Below are 12,170 nucleotides of genomic sequence, written 5' to 3'. Positions count from 1 at the left end.
TCTTAAAATAGTTGAAGGAAGGTGAGCCTCTTGTCACTCTTCTAGAACTCTCTAGAAGGTGATCCTCTCATCACTCTTCTAGAACTCTCTTCACTTAATCACTCGTTGTATTTAATTGTGAATCACTTAACTTTTACAACAACTATCGTGTTGTTGCAATTAATCCTAAACTAAAAATAAATGTATTTTACTTATCCAATAAATCCTAAAGTTATCATGATTATAGATAATACCAACCTCATTTTGGTTGCAGACAATACTAAACCACTTATCCTATCAAACCATTGCATAGTTATAGTCAACCTTGAACCATTTAACTTGTACAACCACCATGCTTTGTCTAGCTTTGCAAGTTATTGCAATCACCTCTTGTTTGCTTTTGGTTATTCCACCTAATGCTTGGTGGTAAGTACTGAAAGACTTAGAACAAGGAACTCCATAGGAACCATAGCCTCTAAACCAAATGCCATCCAAAATAGAGTCAAGTTTGTAGTGACCTTGAAGGCTGTAGGATATGCCCATATGCAGCATGCAGGTTGGTATCCCAATCTCGATGAGGTGTGCTCTCGATGAGGTGTGCTAGCTATCTTGATGAGAATGGACTTGATTACTTTTTTGTTGACTCATTTTAGCCATTGCATCAAGGATAATAAAGTTGTTTCCACTTGGTGTAAAGCCATGAACTCGATTGTCAATGATGAGAAAATTGCATCATGAAATGTGCCCCTTGGTCACTTACGAAGTCAATTGGAAAACCATACCTACAAAAGGTAAACTCATAAATGAAATGAAGAAACTCCAAGCCAAGATGTCTTGTAGTTCCTTGGCTTTTGCCCACTTAGTGGTGTAATTTATAGCCAGTATGATGTACTTGTTTAGTGTATATTGAGCAACATTATTAAATGGAATAATATAATCCGATTCCCATTTCTAGAATGCTTCCCAAGGCTAGCATGGTTGAAGGGGCATATGAGATTGTGGCAACAAGAATTCTATCCTTTGATACACCACATTTCATGCAACGAGCATGTGCATCTTGGAAGACAATATGTTATGAGAAATTATTTCTCAATTCTTATCTTAAAATTAAGCAAAGTATTTTGCGAATAGGATAGAATTGCACCAAACATGGCGGGGGTTCTATCGGTATTCTTATGTGGTTTAGTTGAGGGACGTCTGGCTAAACGAGTGCCATCTAATAAAGTATTATGGGTGATGCCATTATGAAATACTTGAATTATTTGGTAGATGCATGTGATGACCATTTCTTAGCATGATGGTACTATGATGGGTAGTCATGAGTATTTTGGTGTATGCCATTGGGATGCTAAGTGTTGAAGGTATTAGTATTTAATGTGCGATGCAATTATTTACTAATATGCTTTGGTTTCATGAGTTCAAGTGATGCTATGGAAGATCGAAAATATTAAGGCTCAAAATAACATTGGCAAACGTTGGCAATTATTGGAAGTATAAGGCTATGTGCCTTACCTTGGTATATTTGGTCATACGAATTAATGACCTTGGCGCAATTGTTGATTGCAATTGATAAAGGGCTCAAATGCCTTTTACATTTATTGGATTATGATCTTGGAAGAGTGGTGTCGAATCATTTTGGATTAATGTTTATACCATGCAAAGGCTTTTTGTAATAATGGCCAAGGGCCTATTTCAAAATGTAATAAGGAGAGTGCTCTAAAGCCTTCCCATTATTTTTGGGCATGTATTTTGGAGGTGATAGATTCAATCATGAGTAAAGGAGTGAAGAAGAGAAAAGTATGTATTAAAGGATGTACAAGAGAAAAGGATGGCTATAGGCAAGGACATGCCTTGGCAATGAGAGGATCACGTATCCTTGTATTTTGGCTCATGCATTACTTTTAAAATATTATAAATACTCAAGGTGTGGGATGACGAGCCACACACCTTGAGGGGGAGATTGCACCCTATGCTTTGCCTTGTGTCCTCTTCCATTTCATGGTTTTCTGTTCTTCTCTTTCATGTATTTTAGTGTATTTGTATTTTTAAGTTAATGTGAATTTTGGCATGAGCAATTCTCGTTACATAGTACACCACCATAGTCCTATTTGCAAGACTTTTCAAACTGTAAGTGTGCTATTAAAGTGAACTCCAATGAGTCCCATGTCTAGCTCATTAAGTATAGTTGTCTGTTCATGAAGAAGTACCCAATGATGTAGGAACCCATCCACTACCTAGCAATAAAGATGACCTCCAATCAAGATATACTTCCAATCTTTCAAAGATACTAGCTTCGGTTGTCTCAAGGCATGTGCTTGGGAGGTGTGGCCTATAGCAACGGTAGATACTAAAGAATCTCATCATAGTCTCTTTCAAAAAAATCCACAACAAATAACTAAGTGCCTCAAAGCTTGGTTGTGACTCCTTGAGTTTGATTCACGGCAAGTAGGCATGAAAGTTACTCTATGCTTACATGATACTTTCTAGGTTTATGAATGATTTTGAAATTGAATTCCTACCAAGGTCAATGGACAACTAATCAAGGTAGTTGCCTAGGAATGGGGTTAATGCGATTGTGATTGATGAATTGGGAAATCATTTGATCTTGAAGAGAGGATGAGGAGGAGAGTATCAAGACCAACTAGGCAATGAGGGCCATGAGCAACAACCATAACAAGAGTGTTGCCCATCCCATATCCTACATTGTAGCATTCCCAAACATCCACCTTTCTTCATTTTCTTCCTCCACAACCTATGTCTTTGCACTAAATGGTGTAGATAGCATTAGTTATCTATATAGTAATAATAACTCTTGCCCAACTATCCCATGCAAGAATAGTTGGACTTTGATAGATGAGCTTGAAGGTGATTGACTACTAATTAAGGACAATGTCAAGTGTTCTTCCTCATATGATGGGACTAATTATTTGGGTAGCCTATTTTGGGCTAGCTTTACTCAAGTTTGAAGTTTCTTAAATCATGGAAGTGATGGCATGATAATGGTAGGCTTTGGAAATGGAAAAGCCTAGCATGGCATTTGTATGTGCAAACCATGCATTAGGCTTTTGGAGATGAAAGGAAAGCTAATGAACATGAAAACAATTTTGGAGATGAAAGGAACAATAAGACAGACATGAAAGGATGTCCAGTGAACATGAAAAAGCTAGCACAGCATCTGTATGGCACCCCATGCATTAGGGCCATAGATATAAAAATAATTTTTTTTGCATTAGATTCATAGCAGGAAAAAAGAAAAGATAGCAGCTTGAAAGCATTAATAGTATTTAAATGTCATTTAAAAAGTAAACCAGGCTGCATCACTCATGATGATAATCCTTTATAATGGGAAAATAAAAGATTCATAGGTAGAGCACATTAGGAACTAACTTAAGTAGCACAACACTAAACTTATGGGCATCTAGCCCCATAAGAAAGTCTCACAACAAGGAGGTTATCATAACCCAAGTGTCTTGAGAATGGCAAAACATGTCCATTGGTCCATACACATCATCTTAATCTTGAAGGTGTGTCCTCATCTTCCATTATCTTGCCAAACTCAAAAGTTCACATGATACGTGATGTATGGTGAAGGCAAGACTCATAAAAGACCTACAATGGTTATCCATGTCACCAACATCAAGACAAATGCATGACCATGGGTTTCCCAAAAACTCAACAAGGGGAAGGTAACAAGGCGAAAACATAGTAATGTGATACAACTAACCGTTACTTATAAATTCAAAAACTTCCATAATCATGAGTTTATTAGTAAACATCAATGAGGGTGGTGAATTGACCAAATCAATGCCACTATTTAATTAATAATTCATTTAACGAGCACGGAGTGCAACCCCAAAAATCTATAACAAGCTAGAAGCTCTTAAGTCGCATGGCTAAACTATTCTAAATTTGGGATGTCACTACTCAAGACATGTCATAGATCCACTACGATTCTCCCAATCAAAATTGCTTCCATAACAATTATGCACATATATGGCAATAAATTCAATCCTATTTCATGTCGATAAGGATAAAATTTTACCAAACTCCTAATAATCAAGTGCCCAAATTTCATGAACAAATTTCTCCTCAACATAGTATGTCAAAACCATGCCTCAATAGTTAACAACATTGTTTCCATAAAAAACATTGAGCATGCTAGTGTTCTAATATGTTTCAACCATAACTAGAGTATATCCAATTAGGAAAAATTCTTAAGAATAAATTAGGTGACAGTAAATAGTTGTCATCAAGGTAAGGATTACACTTCCCTATCATATGCACCTTTAAATTTTTCCCCTACTAAATCTTTCTTAGTCGTAGGACAAGGTGGTCTTGCAATCTTTCAGTTGAAGCCTTCTCTTGAATTGATTTGAGAGTAGATCCTAGTTAGCTCTTTCCTCTACCATAAACATCTTCTAAGAGTCTATTCCTCAATACCTAGCACATGTGACTAGTCATGAGCTTTCTCCTATTACCTTATAAAGAAAGTCAATAGCTCTCTAGATTTTGTAGCATTGAAAGGAATTCTAACATTTTGTTTGTCTATCACATCCATTGGTTTCTAGCAATGAGAGCATGGCATCCTTCGAAGAATTCCATAATGACATTGACCTTTTCTTTTCTTGACATCACCCATGCTTGGTGACGCTAGGCCAGTGCGTCAACATCCCTGCCCTATGAATCCCAAATATGCCCTCATAGTGAGGGAGGAAATCCAAAAACTCATAGATGCGGGATTCATCTATGACATCAAGCATACCAACTGGGTGTCACCAAGCGTGATAGTCCTGAAAAAGAATGGAAAGATTCGAGTATGCGTGGACCTAAAAAAATTTAACGCCACAACCATGCACAACCACTACCCCTTGCCATTCACGAAACATGTCCTAGAAAGGGTAGCTATCTAGGAAGCCTATAGCTTCCTAGATAGATTCTCTAGGTACAACCAAGTGTCCATCGCTTCATAGGATCAACACGAAACGGCCTTTGCAACCGAGTGGGGTGTGTATGCGGCTGGAATGTCTCGATCAAAAAAATCTTATTTTTAGTCAATCATTGTTGTAGTGAGTAAAAGTATCCATCCCTTCATATGTATATTATCTATATGCATTCTCTAGGCATTGTCTTAAACATATAAAGTGTAGGATCTCATGGCACCACATACAATATTTCAACAATAGATTCAAGGTGTGCAACGAACTAATGAGTATAGATGCAAAAACTCTTTTAACATACATGCAAAGGTGTTTGCTCAATCTTTGACCTTCAACTATAGTATTTGCTTCAATTCCAGATGGTGGAGATATGCTTGTTTTCACTACTTGTGTGAGGTTGTATGCCTAAAGGTCTGATCCGTTATTTCTCAGTTCACAAAGCCACCAATCGATCGGAGAATCAATATTTGTGCTTGAAGGTTGGGCACTAGGGTGCTAGGAAGCATCAGGCATGCGATCGATTAGTGCATTGATATTCATGCTTGAAGGCTGGGTAGAACAATTGGAAGAGATGCATTGGAACTGACAGCTTCCCATAATGATATTTTTTCATTTTCCCATTATCCAGCCCTTTCTTAAATGGTAAGTATACTCAGTGGATGGTTTCAATTCACGAATTGATTTTTGGGTCAAGCATAGCCTCGGCCGTGAGCATGCTATTGCTAAATTTCTATCTCAAACTAACACCCCCCCCCAAAAAGTACCTAATCAATTACTAAATGCTAACTTCTTCCTGATTACTCCTATTTGGACTGGTATGATGAGATGAACAAGTTCCTTAAGTGATCCCTATAGGGATGACCAAGGGCCAGTGGTAATGCCTAATCAAGCACAAGTACCTAATTAATTACTTAATGCTAACTTCTTCTTGATTACTCCTAATTTGTATTGGTAAGATGAGATCCTTATTGAAAGCGATCCCTATAGGGATGACCAAGGGCCAATGGCAATGCCTAGCTATTTGTACAAAAGCATCCTTAATGACTACGGATAACCAAGTACAAATAAGTGAATTTTCATCGTGTTTGAAATAATGACCACGCTTTGGTGTTATAAGAAGCTCATCAAGTGTTAGTGATGGTCATTTTTATGGTGAAGTAACCTCCTAAAATATCTTTGAGTAGGATTGTGGTGGCCCTAGATGCTTAGAGATATGCCCAAGAGTGTGACAGATATCAATGATTGGGGTGACCTATGCATCATTGCCTGGTTTCTCCATTAGAACCCTTTCAAAAGTGCAAGGTTAGATTTTGTAGGACTACTAAGCCTTTCTGCATTAGTCTAACAACTAGTATATGGTTGTGGCAATGGATTACTCCATATTTGGATGTACTAGGAGCGACCAAGCGACACATGCTAAATGCCATACTTCAAACACTTGATCATACATAAATTTTATACAATGTCCTACCCTCAGCTAATGGCCAGATGAAATCAACTAACAAAATCTTTCTTTGAATAGTAGAAAATTTTGTCAATGAAACCCAAAACAAACAGGATCAAAAGTTGCATTCTACATTGCAAGATTTCCAGCTGGCCTATTAGTCAACTATATGTCGAATACCATTTTCATTGTCTTCTGGATTAAAGTTTGTGTATCCCATAGGCTCAATCCACCAGAGGAGTTGTAAAGGTATCACCTTTGAGGAGAAGTCTTGGTATGGCTTGTGGACATCCAAAGTGGTCCAATGCCCTTGTGAGCTATCAATCAATCCGTAACAATGAGGTTCACATGTTCAAGATTGGAAATGCCATTTTGGCCTTCAATTCAAGGATGGGTCTAGACACATAAAAGCTTAAGATGCATTCCTTGAGACCCTACTAGATTGTGGGCAACTTGCATGTAGATGCATTTGACTTGACCATGTCATATGCTTCAAAATCCTAAAAACTCTCAATGGGTTCCAACTCATTCCTACTAAACATCGTTACTGCAAGTTTAAGTGACACCATGTGTCATGTAGATGTCCCACCTTGGGACTAAAACTAGTAATGAACCTGATTGAGATTAGTTTCCAACTGATAATTATGAGTAAACCTAGGCCATTAATGCACAGGACACCATTTTGAGGCATGCATTGGAGGTATTATGTGGAGTGTCTTAATGTATTGCATGTGCCAACATCGATGGAATTCCTCGTCATGGCTCATATGGGTGTTGCACTTGCACATTGGTGGGCAATTGAAGGTACCAGGTGGCACTTTCATCAAGATTACATTCATGCATCCTTTCCATTCTCTTGTTTGGTCTCAAATCCTCGTCTTCTTATAGAAAGTGGATGAGGCACCTCTTCCATTAGTCACCCCCGCTAGAACTCCACAGAGATTCTACAAAGTCCTAATGCTAATAATCCATTCTGTTGATTTTATCTCAATAGCAAGGCCAATAACCTTGGGTGTTTCATCCCAATTCATGTAGCATTGGTAGTGACTCCACCAATATTGTTGCATCGAAATTGGCCAAAGTACCTAGACTTATTATTCTATCATGGCACTAGAATTTGAATCCCTAGAGTTAATGCTCGGCACAATCGATTTTGTCCATGTGATAGCGTTGTCCAAGGTAAGGCTCATGGATTCTTCCTATCTTCACTTGTGCAATGGCAATCAATATGGGTGTGGTGTGCAAGATTATCAATGAATACAAGTAGACTAGGAAGCTATTGTACAAGAAAATGGATTGGGTGGCTCTTTCTTTTCAATTGCCAATGCCCCCTACAATTGGAAGACATCTAGCTCTGTTTGATGACAAGATGACAAAGTTGTTCAGAACTCAACAACGATCTACCCTCCCAAATGTCATAGTGCCTTTGCCGGATCCAATACCTCCCCGTCCTACTCTTCTAGCTCCAGACTTAGTGCCTATTTGACACTTTTCGTTGTTCCAGCATCCACATTTAGAGTCTCTACAACTAAAGTCCACCCCTTTTGGTTCGAATATCCAAATTCTTATTCATTGCTTCATGAAGGATTCCACTATCAAATGATTATCTGTTCCATCTAACATATCATAAGTGATAAATTCCATCCCTCACTCTTCTCCCATTTCTTTGAATTATTGTAATTTTTATATTCTTGAGGGAGATCCCACTATTGCATTTCTTAAATTTATATTGATCGTATTTTGAGACCATCCAGATTCCCGCTTCATTCATCAATTCAAGCTACACGAGAAGAAATGGGTTCCTAGATGCAACACTTCTAGATGTTGGTTTGAGTTCCATCCATGGGGTGTCCAATGCACCAGGTGTGCCAAAAGTGTTTTCAACACTTGAGTCACATTACCCACCATGGTTTATGCCATGAAAAAACAAAGAAGAACCTGTGGGCACTTTGCAGGGATGCAATCCATGTAGCTAGAAATAAAGTTTCAATGATCGATGAAGGCACAAGTCGATAGATGCAAATCGATGTGGGCTGCATTTGGAAGGAGAATTGGAATGACATGGGCTACCTAACAAGTTTCAAGTACATAGCATTTGTTGTATGCAAGAGAAAAGGTCCTTCTAGAAGCATGAATAAAAGTTGTAATCTAAGACTTTATTTGCTAATGTAATCTTTTGTGAGAGGAGAGAGACTCTGAAATTATTGATGCTGAGAACTTGCATGCATTGTGTAAAAGCCTATATTGAAAAGTATTTCTTCCGAAAAGCTCCATGGTCTAAGTAATAGGATTGGATTATGGAAACTATTATCTTCTAAGTAATTCCATTTTTTTGTTCATAATCTTCAAGTCCGTTGTTTGCTTCATGGACTTTCTATGTTCCACAATCTAGAACTAGAGTTTGTGGAGGTGTTTTATAACCAACACACAAGATCATAGGTGTTCATGCAAACCAATCAACCCATAAATTTGACCACATGATTGCTTTAAAACTTGTGGGTCTATTAATAAGCAAAGGATTGTCATTCTTCTTTATGACTATTGTAATTACAATCTAATAAGTGATCATATCATCAAGATCATGCGTACCAAGCCTCGAGCCTTTTAGGAGCTTTTAAAGGTCACAAAGGAACTCATTCTTTCTCAAGAATCACTTTGCTTGCTTACGAGGTAAATGCTTTGTGCCATTGAATAAGGGTCTTTCAGCCTTTATGAATGAAATTAATTAATGTTTATAGGTTTGCCCAAAATCATATCCACATGTCACTTTTACCTCATCCATCCCCACCCCCTCTCCAACACCCTCCCCCCTTCCCTCAGTTAAAGACTCCACTCTAAACCTCGAGCTTAAACGACTCCACTACAAATTCAATAGGTAAGTACCATTTTGGTGTTTTCTTGTTTTGGGTTTTTAAGCTCCCCTCTTTCCTCTCTCCCCTCTCCTCTTCCTCTTTGTCTCCCCTCTTTTCTTTCCTCCCTCCTTCTCTCCCATTTTTTCATCCTTTTCTTCTTTATCCTCATCTCCTCGTTCTTCATCCTCTCCTTCTTTGTCCTTCTCACCTTTCTCTTCTTCTTTCTCCTACTTCTCTCTCTTTTCTTTTTTCATAATATGGGAGGGAATCCAAGAATACTCCTCCCTCTAGCGAAACTAGAACTTGAAGATGAAATTTAAGCTTTGATTCTAAAGAGATCGTGTACTATTATAAAGAGGTGATGCAAATGCGAAAGTAAAAGAGAAAAGCATACACAAGAGAAAAGAGACAAGAGAGGATCCAAAAGAGGACTTCTACCTATTCAAGCAAGAGCGAGTGTCATGACAAAAGAGATCACTAATCCGTGATTAGTAGATATTATAACATTATTATATAATATACATTAATGGTGTAACATGTATTTATAATTATGATGGACATCGACCGAATTGTTATGACAGTGGATCATCTGAGTAGATAGGACTAGTCGAGCTGGAGCCACTGCTTAAGACGGCATCGACTTTAGATGTGTAACACTACTTCTATTAATAAAGATGTGCACCCACGTCTAGGTCCTAGGGACAATAGGAAGGGAAGGGTGCATTAAGGTGCATTGAATGGTAGATGCATAGGTCATAGGCTAAGGGTAAGTGTAAATGGAAAGATGGAACTTGAGTGATCTCAAGGGACATTAATGAAAGGGTATCACCCTTCATTGTGAATCTCACGTAGCATTCTCTCTACCACCTTGTATTCGTCTACCACCTCTCTTCCACCTTGCATGTAGGTTAAAAAGAGAAACAAGTAGTCTCATGAGGGCACTCTTCCCCCCTTGGAGGGCCAATTGTCATTCAAATCTGCATGTATTGCACACATTTGCATTCTTGAGAACTCTGGTTCTTCACGAGTTTTGTATTCTTCTCCAAGACTCAACTACGGTATAATACAACCAAGTCTTTTAAATGTCAACTCTCTTTATTTGTTCCAAAAGGTGAGAACACACTAGCATAGACACTATGTAAGGATTCCCACAGAGTATTAGGTATGATCCAATTTTCATCGTGATAGACAAATGGATTACGCAAGGACAACTTATACCTTGCAATTGCAATACCCTTCATTCAAGAAATATTTACTCTTCATGGCTTATCTAAGAGCATTACCTCCAACAATGATTCAAAGTTTACAAGCTATTTTAGTTGAGAACTTCGAAGAATCTTCGAAATATGTACACAAAACCAAGAATGCACTTGCTAAAGCTTAAGACCCATCAAAGATCAAATGCTCAATGGATGGAAGAGATTTTCTTTGATTATATTGAATCTATGCCAAGGACCTATGCAATTAAGAACACCTACAATACAAGCATATGCGTATGTTATCATTGACGACGTGTTCATTTTTTATGGCTAAGGCCTTAACAATGTTGATATTGTGTACATTTTAGTGTCATCATGGCTACATGATTAATTGTATATTAGGATGGCTTTATTTTGTAGCCTAACTCTCACTTAGGGATTTTGACAAGGCCTTCAAGTCTTGATAGGATTGTATATTGCGAATGGTACCAATACTATGCATTAGTCAGTGGGTCTATGAGTTGTAGCTTAAGGGTGATGCTAAATCGAGAGGTTGTCCTTAAGTGATCTCGAGAGTCACAAAAGAGATCCACTTCATGTACATCAATGTAGCAACAATTCTGACGCAACCACACTCTACTCCGCCATATTTGATGCACTCTCATTTTTGTGATTCTACGAGTTCTAAATCTAGCATTCAATCGTGGAGCAATTATTGTCTTTGGCACAATCATTTCATAGATAGACCCCGAAAGGTATCTTGGGTGTAACGTCAAGATTGATACATCATCAATTGTCTTGCTATTAGAGTAAGTGCATTTCCTAGGTCTCTCATGTAGACAAGGTTTTTGCTTGTGACCCAGGTTTTGTCAACTACAACCTGATATGTGGCCCCCATTTTGTGCTTGCACAAAGAGTGCACAAGATGGACGCAGAGGCTTATTGCAAACCTCCTTATGTATACTCTTTGCCTAAGCAATTGCCGATCATTTACCCAAAGATGCACTACATTCTAGTTTGAGGATTGAAACCAAGAATGGACATGTGGATGCAATTCCTACACCTTGACATTGATATGAATACTCAGCATTTTGGAAGGCGTGGCACACATCAACCCAATGGATCTTCATGGCTGTCCCCTTCACTAACAATTTGCCCATGACTGGGACATGGTAAGGATATGAAGATGGTGATGGCGCCAATGCAATAGAGATAGGAGATAACCCCTCGTGTCACCTGACAATTTGAGGCTCTTATACAGAGGTGAGGGGATCTCTCACATGCACTAGGTAGGCATAGTGTCACGATAGCTTGGCCAAATCCTTTGGAGCATGGATTCAAAAAGACAGATTGCTCGGGAGGAGACTGTAGAGACTTAGGTAGGGCTTAGGAACCCATTGAGCAACTTGTTTAGAGATGCCAAGAGACACAACAAGACCCCAACATGACTCATCAAGGTCGCACCTTGGGGTGTGGCAGCCCGACTTTTCAAAAAGGAAGCGAGGCAGAGAGTGATTTAGTGGCCAGCATGGTGAGAGAGGGATCTACAGTTAGCTGTGAGATCACATGCACTCCCAACACCAAAGCAAAGGCACCCCTGCTGTGTGGGATAACAGGCGTCAGCACAACTTTGTGCATCTGGGTCACCTCTTGCAATCTCAAAATGGACAAACGGCAGATCAGGCTGGCAACATTCCTCATCAGCATTTGGTTTAATATTTTCTACATTGTGTACTCCTTAGGCAAGAGGAAGCCTGTC

The sequence above is a fragment of the Dipteris shenzhenensis genome, chromosome 18 (genome assembly GCF_047967505.1).
Source record: "Dipteris shenzhenensis isolate YYH24624 ecotype China chromosome 18, Dip_SZ_1.0, whole genome shotgun sequence".
Lineage (NCBI taxonomy): Eukaryota > Viridiplantae > Streptophyta > Polypodiopsida > Gleicheniales > Dipteridaceae > Dipteris > Dipteris shenzhenensis.
The sequence above is the reverse complement of the archived record's forward strand: the minus strand, read 5'-3'. Positions refer to the sequence as shown.